The sequence below is a fragment of the Rattus norvegicus genome, chromosome 7 (assembly GCF_021556685.1).
Source record: "Rattus norvegicus strain SHRSP/BbbUtx chromosome 7, alternate assembly SHRSP_T2T, whole genome shotgun sequence".
NCBI lineage: Eukaryota > Metazoa > Chordata > Mammalia > Rodentia > Muridae > Rattus > Rattus norvegicus.
Window position 1 is genome coordinate 93,638,727 of NC_141540.1, and position 8,050 is coordinate 93,646,776.

Here is an 8,050-nt window from a genome sequence, read left to right on the forward strand (position 1 = left end):
ATGAAGGATAGGCCAGATAGAAGAGACAAAGAAGTCAAAATTACTACTACATGGTCTAAACTTTCCTCAGAGGAGGTATGCAGCACTCCTAGACTCCTAGCCCTGCATTATGTAAGTGTTACATAAAGCTCACATATGGCCTTTCACATGTAAATTTAAAAGAAATAAAAAGTTTACTTCCCTGGTTGCCGTAGTCACATATGATATAATTTGAATATATATTATATATGTATATAATATATATATATATGATTTTAGATTGCCCATCTACATAGCAATGGTAAGTATACTAATAGAAGCAGTCAGGGAAGCTATCTCACTGAACACTCCCTGCCAAAGCATACTTAAAACTAGTCTATGGGGGGAGGGCGGCAATGGGGGGAGGGTTGGGAGGGGAACACCCATAAGGAAGGGGAGGGTGGAGGGGGATGTTTGCCCGGAAACCGGGAAAGGGAATAACACTCGAAATGTATATAAGAAATACTCAAGTTAATAAAAAATAAAAAAAAAAACCACATGAGAATAAACTTAATCAAGGAACTGAACGAAGTCTATCTACAGTGAAAACCTTAAGACACTGAAGAAAGAAATTCAAGAAGACACCTGAAGATGGAAAATTTTCCTACGATCATGGATTGGAAGAATTAATCTTGTGAAAATAGCCATCCTGCCTAAAGCAACCCTGACCAAATGAACACTGTGACACATATCCACATGTTTGGTTGCCAATTATACTACAGAGGCATAGTAAAGAAAACAGCATGGTACTGGCACAAAATACACACATCGGTCACCATAGTAGACTACAGGACCCAGGTACAATGCCACATGACTACAGCTATATTATCTTTGACAAAGATATTAAATGTACATTAGAGCGAAGACATCTTCATCAAATGGTGCTGGGAAACATGAACTTCAAGAAGCAAGAATGAAAGCTAGATCTTTTATCTCTCACTCTGAACAGAAACACATAGTACCTGAAATCCTGAAACTGCTAAAAGAAGATAGGGATACACGTCCATCGTAGGGGAAGGTAAAGACTTTTTGTGTAGGACTCCAGTAGCACAGATAATAAGATCAACAATTGATAAACGGGATCTCCTTTAGTAAAAAAAAAATAGTGTAAGGCATAAAAAAACTGCAGACAAAAATAAGAGACAGCTCATAGGATAGGAAGAGTTGAGAGTGATATCTAACAGTCTTATAGTAGGTCTCTTATTAATAATCTAACATTGAATCTCTCCAATCGAGCCTGATAACCCAAGGTTTTCACTGGTGTCTTCAGTTGTTACCAGCGTCAGTGGTCCCTGGGACATTTCTACCTAGAGCTTATATTTTTCTGATAACTGCTCCCAGACCCTGAGACTAAGATTAACTATATCCACTCTTTCCATTAGCAAGGCAGTTGTTTTCCCGATATTGTGTTATAAGCAGTCTGAAATTTTCTAAAATAAAATAGGCTTCTGTATGAAAGCTGAGTTTTCAGCATTTCAAGTCAATTGTTTGCTATATATTTTAGTGTTAGAATAAAGCACATTAAATTTATGCCTTTCCTTTGTCTTTATTCGCAGGCCACTTCATTTACTTAGAAATTTATGATCGTTTTGAGATCATTGGAAATTTGATTCGTGGTTAAGTTAGGCATTGTTATTTATATCTCTGACTTTTATAAATGACTTATTTTTATGCAGCATCTATTTTTTTTCCAAACTAGCAACTGGCAACATTTCTTCTATTACGGAGAAAATGTTACATAATAAAAACACCTATAACCAGGACTGTAGACATTGTTTATAAGCTGACTTTTAGATTTTCTGCAATGCATGTGTGTGTGTGTGTGTGTGTGTGTGTGTGTGTGTGTGTGTGTGTGTGTGTATTCATAGAGCTTTGGCAAGCTTGCTATTTTTAAATATATATAAAGCTTATAAAATATCTCTATAAAATATACTATATAGACAACCACTTCTAACTAACATTTTAAATACTTCTTTTTGCCTACCTTATTTAATAGACATTATTTTCCAACTATTTTTCAGTAGAGATTGCTATAGACACTAAGAAGATAGTATAATCTAGACTACAATAACATATATACCTAGGAGGGGTAACAGGCTTCATTTCACAAAGTTCACTGGAAAACTTTGAAAATAAGCTTTGCAAACAAGTGCTCAAGCCAAAGACCGCGTGAACCTTCTCCTGAGCTGTCATCAGTGTAGCCCAGATCGAATGTGAACCCATAGCAGACTGAACCGGGAGCAGAGTAAAGGGGAATGGCATTCGATCCATAGTTACGAAACTCATAACTAAATAAACCAGATATATTTAAGTGAAGAGAACCAGTATACCACATCCCACATCTTGAACTGTTCAAACTCTTGGGCACATTGTTGACAAAGTTTTTCTGAGAACAGATGTGGTTGAAAATTGCAATCTAATGGAGAAGGTCCCAGTTGCATGTGTTTTGGAGTTTTTTTTTTTTTTAGCGGGGGGTGTTGTTTTGTTTTTCACTTGTTTTTTTGTCTCAGTCCCCTCTTGTATCTGTAAAAGAAAAAAATTAGACTTGGTAAGTTTGCATATGCATTTCTCACAGTTTCGAGGGTAGAGAATTCCCAAATCAAGTCATCATTAGATTCCGTGTCTAGAGAGTACAGTTCTCTGCTGCCAAGGTAGACCTTCTCACTAGCAAGGGGATTGAAGGAGAATATAGAGTGAATTCTTTTACATGAGCCCGTTCGAACACACTAATGCTACCCATAGGAACAACATCCTTGTGGCTTAATTTCACCCTACATGAACCAACACCTATCACTGATGTATCAGGCCTTGAGTCTGAAACAATAGAAACACTCAAATCACAGCAGCAATGTTTGCTTTAAAATATAGGTGAGACATCATGAGCTGCAGTTTATGCCCTTACCCAAGGGACTGTGCAACCTCAAAACGTGGAGGTTGCTGCCATGCATAACCAAGAACACCTTCAGTGTGAGTAATTATAAGGCAGAGCAGGTAGAGCAAATGTCAGTGAGAATCTAGGTGATGAAGACAAGGCCTCGGACCTCCCGCTCACATGATAGCACATGCTCATTCCATGTGTCGGTCTGAATTTTCAAAGACTTATAAAGAAATCTCAGACCTTCAAATGTTATGTGTAGGATTGGCAAAACTTCAGTATTTTCTCATTTTATAAAACTTACACACTACAAAATGCACCAAATTAGTGTGTACAGTCAAGAAACTTTGATTAATGCAGGTAGTTGTACTCCACAGAGCTCTGTTAGGAGATATAGAACATTACCAACGCACAGCAAGCTCCCTAAGTTTCCCTTAGGCCCCCTCGCCGATGTCCCCCTTCAGTTTGTTCAGCATAGGCAATACTGTGCTGACATTATTCAACCACAGATTAGATTTTCTGGTTTTTGCATTTTATACAGATGACATCATAGGCAGTTTACATCGTAAGTATAAGATTGCTTTCACTTGGAATAACGTTGATAACATGTATTTATGTTTTCAGATGGTGGGCATTCTATGTCCATTCCCTGCTAATATAAACAAAGCCATTCTTGATGTTCAGGCACAAGGTCTGCTGCTAACATGATTTTATATGCAGTGTAAACTTGTAGAGGGAGAATTTCTGAGGTGCAGAGTAGATATATCTTGATTTCCACAGAAAGATGAACAGTGACACAGTAATCCCTCCTGCTTCTTTATCCAGCAGATGCAAAAACATGTCAACAACCTGGCTAAACAGTCAGGACATTGTGCTAAGAGAAATAGGAAGGCTATAACTCCTGATTCCACCTACACTGGGCATCCAAAATTGTCAAAATAGAGCTAAGAGGCTGGTACAGCAGGGTCAGGGAAAGAAAGAATGAGAAATTGCTTTTGTGTTTGTCTTATTTTGTTCTACCCTGTTGTGGTTTTGTTGTCATTGTTCTTTTGGCAGTTTTGTTTGTTTGTTTGTTTGTTTGTTTGTTTGTTTTTGAGAGAGTCTCACTATGTAGTGCTCACTAGCTAGCCTAGAACTTACTATTTAAAGAACGTTGGCTGTCAATATGCTCCAGTCCTCTTGTGTTTGCTTCCTGAGAACCAGGATAACGGAGTGTGCCATCATACCTGAAGGGAAATTGTTTCGTCCCAGATGTAAAAGTGTTTCATTAGTTGTAGATGAGTAGAGCAAGCTTCTGAGCTTTCCTGAATAACATGATGCTTATCAAAACAGCTTCACGAGCACATTTCAAGTGGTATTTCTCCCGTCTCAGAAAACCCACAGAATCCTAAAGAGCACACTGGAATTTTTGGAAGTGGTGGGTGTGTTGTTTAGTACTCTGTTTATTTTGGTGATGAGTATATGAAATATGTATATGCTGGGAATCTGAATTACTTTTTTGTAAAGTCAAAACAGAAAGGACAGATACTATAATCCCAACACATGGAACCATGAAGCAGAAGGATCATCATGAGTTCAAGGCCAACTCTGACTACAGTGAGACTGTGTCCAAAAAAAAAAGCAAAAATTTATGAATTAAGTTTTATAAAGAAACTAACAGTCTGTCTTCTGAAGAGGATGCAGCACTTTGGGATCCCCTCAAGCAACGCATGAGAGTTCCATTTGCTCACGTTCTCACCAGCATGTGGTATTTTCAGTCCTTTTAATTTTAGCCATTGAGCATGTGGTGCTATCTTATTATGATTTTAATTTGAATTTCATGATGACTGATGTTGAATACACTTTCATATGATTATAACATATGTACTCTTTTAGGCAATGTACTTTGAGATTTTTTTCTCACTTTACACTAGGCTAGACATCCTTTTAATTTTGAGTTCTGTGAACTTCTGCGTATACTTTGAATTCAGCAAATTGGTAAATAGAATTTTATTATTATTTTGTGAAACTACCATAATCCTAGTGAAATCTTTTTCTTTCTTTCCTTCTTTCTTCCTTTCTTTCTTCCTTTCTTTCTCTTTCTTTCTTTCTTTCTTTCTTTCTTTCTTCCTTCCTTTCTTTCTCTTTCTTTCTTTCTTTCTCTTTCCCTTTCTTCCTTCTGTTTATTTCTTTACTCTTTCTCTTTCTTTCCTTATTTATTTATAGGGGAGGGGTCTTTATATCCCTTACTGGCCCCAAATTCATTATGTAGACCAGAGGCACAAAGCTGAGCATGCCCCCGATTCTTTAGTGCTAGTGATTAAAGTTGTTTGCCAGATACATGGTTTCCTTCACTGGGCAAGACATTTTTAGTTTTGGTAAGCTCTTACTGGTATTTTCCTTTGTGATTATTTCTTCCCATGATCAAATAAAAAGACTCTAGGCATCTCTGAGGCCTGAATGAATTCTGCAGTATGCTACATAAACATCCCTGGATTTCATGGTTCTATGTTTACATTCGGATCTAGATACATCTCTTTAACTTTCTTTGTATGCCTGAAGGAAGTTGGTGGGCATAGTTTCAGTATAGCTGTTTACATATGCTAGCACAATTTGGTGAAAGTATTTTCCTCTCCTATTGAATTGTCTTGGCAACTCTCTCAAAAATCAAGTTACTATGTAAGTGAGGATCTATTCATTGGCTACAGTATTGCTTGGGTCAATTTTGTGCTGGTAACATAGGGACCTGATTGCTATAAAAATGGAGTAACTTTCAAAGTCAATAGTGTAAGTCTTTAATCTTGGTTCTTTTTAGTTAGCTTAGGCTATCCTAGCTTGTTTTCACTTTACATAAAGACTCCGAATAAACTTGAAAATTGCTATTGCTATAACTGGGATACTATTTAATGTAGAACTGGGCTGAAACCTTAAATATATGTTTAAATATATATTAAATATTCATGTATGTTTGTTTATATATTAAATATTCATGTCATGTATATTATTACAATTAATAGAAAAGATCACAGATTTGAAAAAGAACATTGCGGCTTACTTTGCAGCATCACTGACAGCCCCACCTCCTTTTTCTGTGGGATCACCATGGTGGCTGAGACCCTGTACACATACCCTGAAAACTGGAGAGCCTTCAAGGCCTTCATCGCTGTTCAGTACAGCGGGGCTTAGGTCCACGTGCTCTTCACACCACCCCACTTCCACTTTGGCCAAACCAACCGTACCCCTGAATTTCTCTGAAAATTTCCTGCCCGCAAGGTTCCAGCATTTGAGGGTGATGAGGGATTCTGTGTGTTTGAGAGCAATGCCATAGCCTATTATGTAGGCAGCGAGGAGCTGCAGGGAAGTACGCCAGAGGCAGCAGCTCAGGTGGGGCAGTGGGTGAGCTTTGCTGACAGTGACATTGTCCCTCCAGCTAGCACCTGGGTGTTCCCCACCTTAGGCATCATGCACCACAGCAAACAGGCCACTGGAAATGCAAAAGAGGAGGTGAAATGAATCTTGGGGCTACTGGACACTCACTTGAAGAAACGGACTTTACTGACGAGTGAACGAGTGACACTGGCTGATATCACAGCTGTCTGCACCCTGTAGTGGCTCTATAAACAGGTCTTAGAGCCTTCTTTTCGCCAGGCGTTCCCCAATACCAACCGATGTTTCCTTACCTGCATTAACTAGCCCAAATTCAGGGCCATCTTGGGGGAGGTGAAGCTGTGTGAGAAGATGGCGCAGTTTGATGCTAAGAAGCTTGCAGAGAGCAGCCAAAAAAGGAAAGGAAAGGGTTCATGAGAAAAGAAACAGGAGCCTCAGGCTGAGCGGAAAAAAGGCACTGCCCCAGCTTCTGGGGAAGAGATGGATGAGTGTGAGCAGGCATTGGCCACTGAACCCAAGGCCAAGGACCCTTTCACTCACCTGCCCAAGAGTACCCTTGTGTTGGATGAATTTAAGCGTAAGTACTCCAAGGAGGATCCCTCTATGTGGTGCTGCCATAGTTTGGGAGCACTTTGATAAGGACAGCTGGCCCCTGTGGTATGCTGAGCACTGCTCACCCAGACCTTCATGAGTTGCAACCTCATCACTGGAATGTTCCAGCAAATGAACAACAGAGGGAGAACGTCTTTGCTAGTATTTTCCTCTTTGGAACCAACAACAGCGGCTCTGTTTCTGGTGTTTGGGTCTTCCGAGGCCAAGAGCTTGCCTTTCCACTGAGTCCAGATTGAAGGTGGACTATGAGCCATATACATGGAGGAAACGATCCTGATAGCAAGGAGCCACAGATCCTGGTTCCAGAGTACTTTTCCTGGGAGGGGGCCTTTCAGAAAGTGGGCAAAGCCATCAATCAAGGCAAGATCTTCATGTCTTGCCAGTCACTTAGCTGCCTGCACCTACCGTTCAGGGGGGGGGGTGGGGGGTTATTAAAGGAAACTTAACATTGAAAAGAAAAAAACAGAAGAAAAAGAGCAAGGAGGAGTATGCGGAAGGGTTTGAAAGGAGGAAAAGGAAGGGAGAAATGATGTTATAAGACAGAAACCTAAAAAATAAGGAGATAATGTACTTATATAACCATGACTTGTTAGTGGCTGATGAACTTAGCATCTGTCTCTGTTTAAGTCTTCTTGATCTTGAGGACACATGAGTTTTCTTCACTGCAGAGATCCTTTCACTTCAGGATACTTTCTTTTTTTTTTTTTTTTTTAATTAACTTGAGTATTTCTTATATCCATTTCGAGTGTTTCCGGGCAAACATCCCCCTCCCCCTCCCCTTCTTTATGGGTGTTCCCCTCCCCATCCTCCCACCATTGCCGCCCTCCCCCCATCAATCTAGTTCACTGGGGGTTCAGTCTTAGCAGGACCCAGGGCTACCCCTTCCACTGGTGCTCTTACTAGGATATTCTCTGCTACCTATAAGGTCAGAGTCCAGGGTCAGTCCATGTATAGTCTTTAGGTAGTGGCTTAGTCCCTGGAAGCTCTGGTTGCTTGGCATTGTTGTACATATGGAGTCTCGAGCCCCTTCAAGCTCTTCCAGTTCTTTCTCTGATTCCTTCAACGGGGGTCCTATTCTCAGTTCAGTGATTTGCTGCTGGCATTCGCCTCTGTGTTTGCTGTATTCTGGCTGTGTCTCTCAGGAGCGATCTACATCCGGCTCCTGTCGGCCTGCATTTC

The 8,050-nt window shown here is 40.0% G+C and overlaps 1 pseudogene; it reads left to right on the forward strand.

Moving 5' to 3' along the window:
* The first annotated feature begins 5,926 nt into the window (after window positions 1–5,926).
* Window positions 5,927–7,317, forward strand: Eef1g-ps7 (eukaryotic translation elongation factor 1 gamma, pseudogene 7; annotated as a pseudogene).
* Window positions 7,318–8,050: the final 733 nt, after the last annotated feature.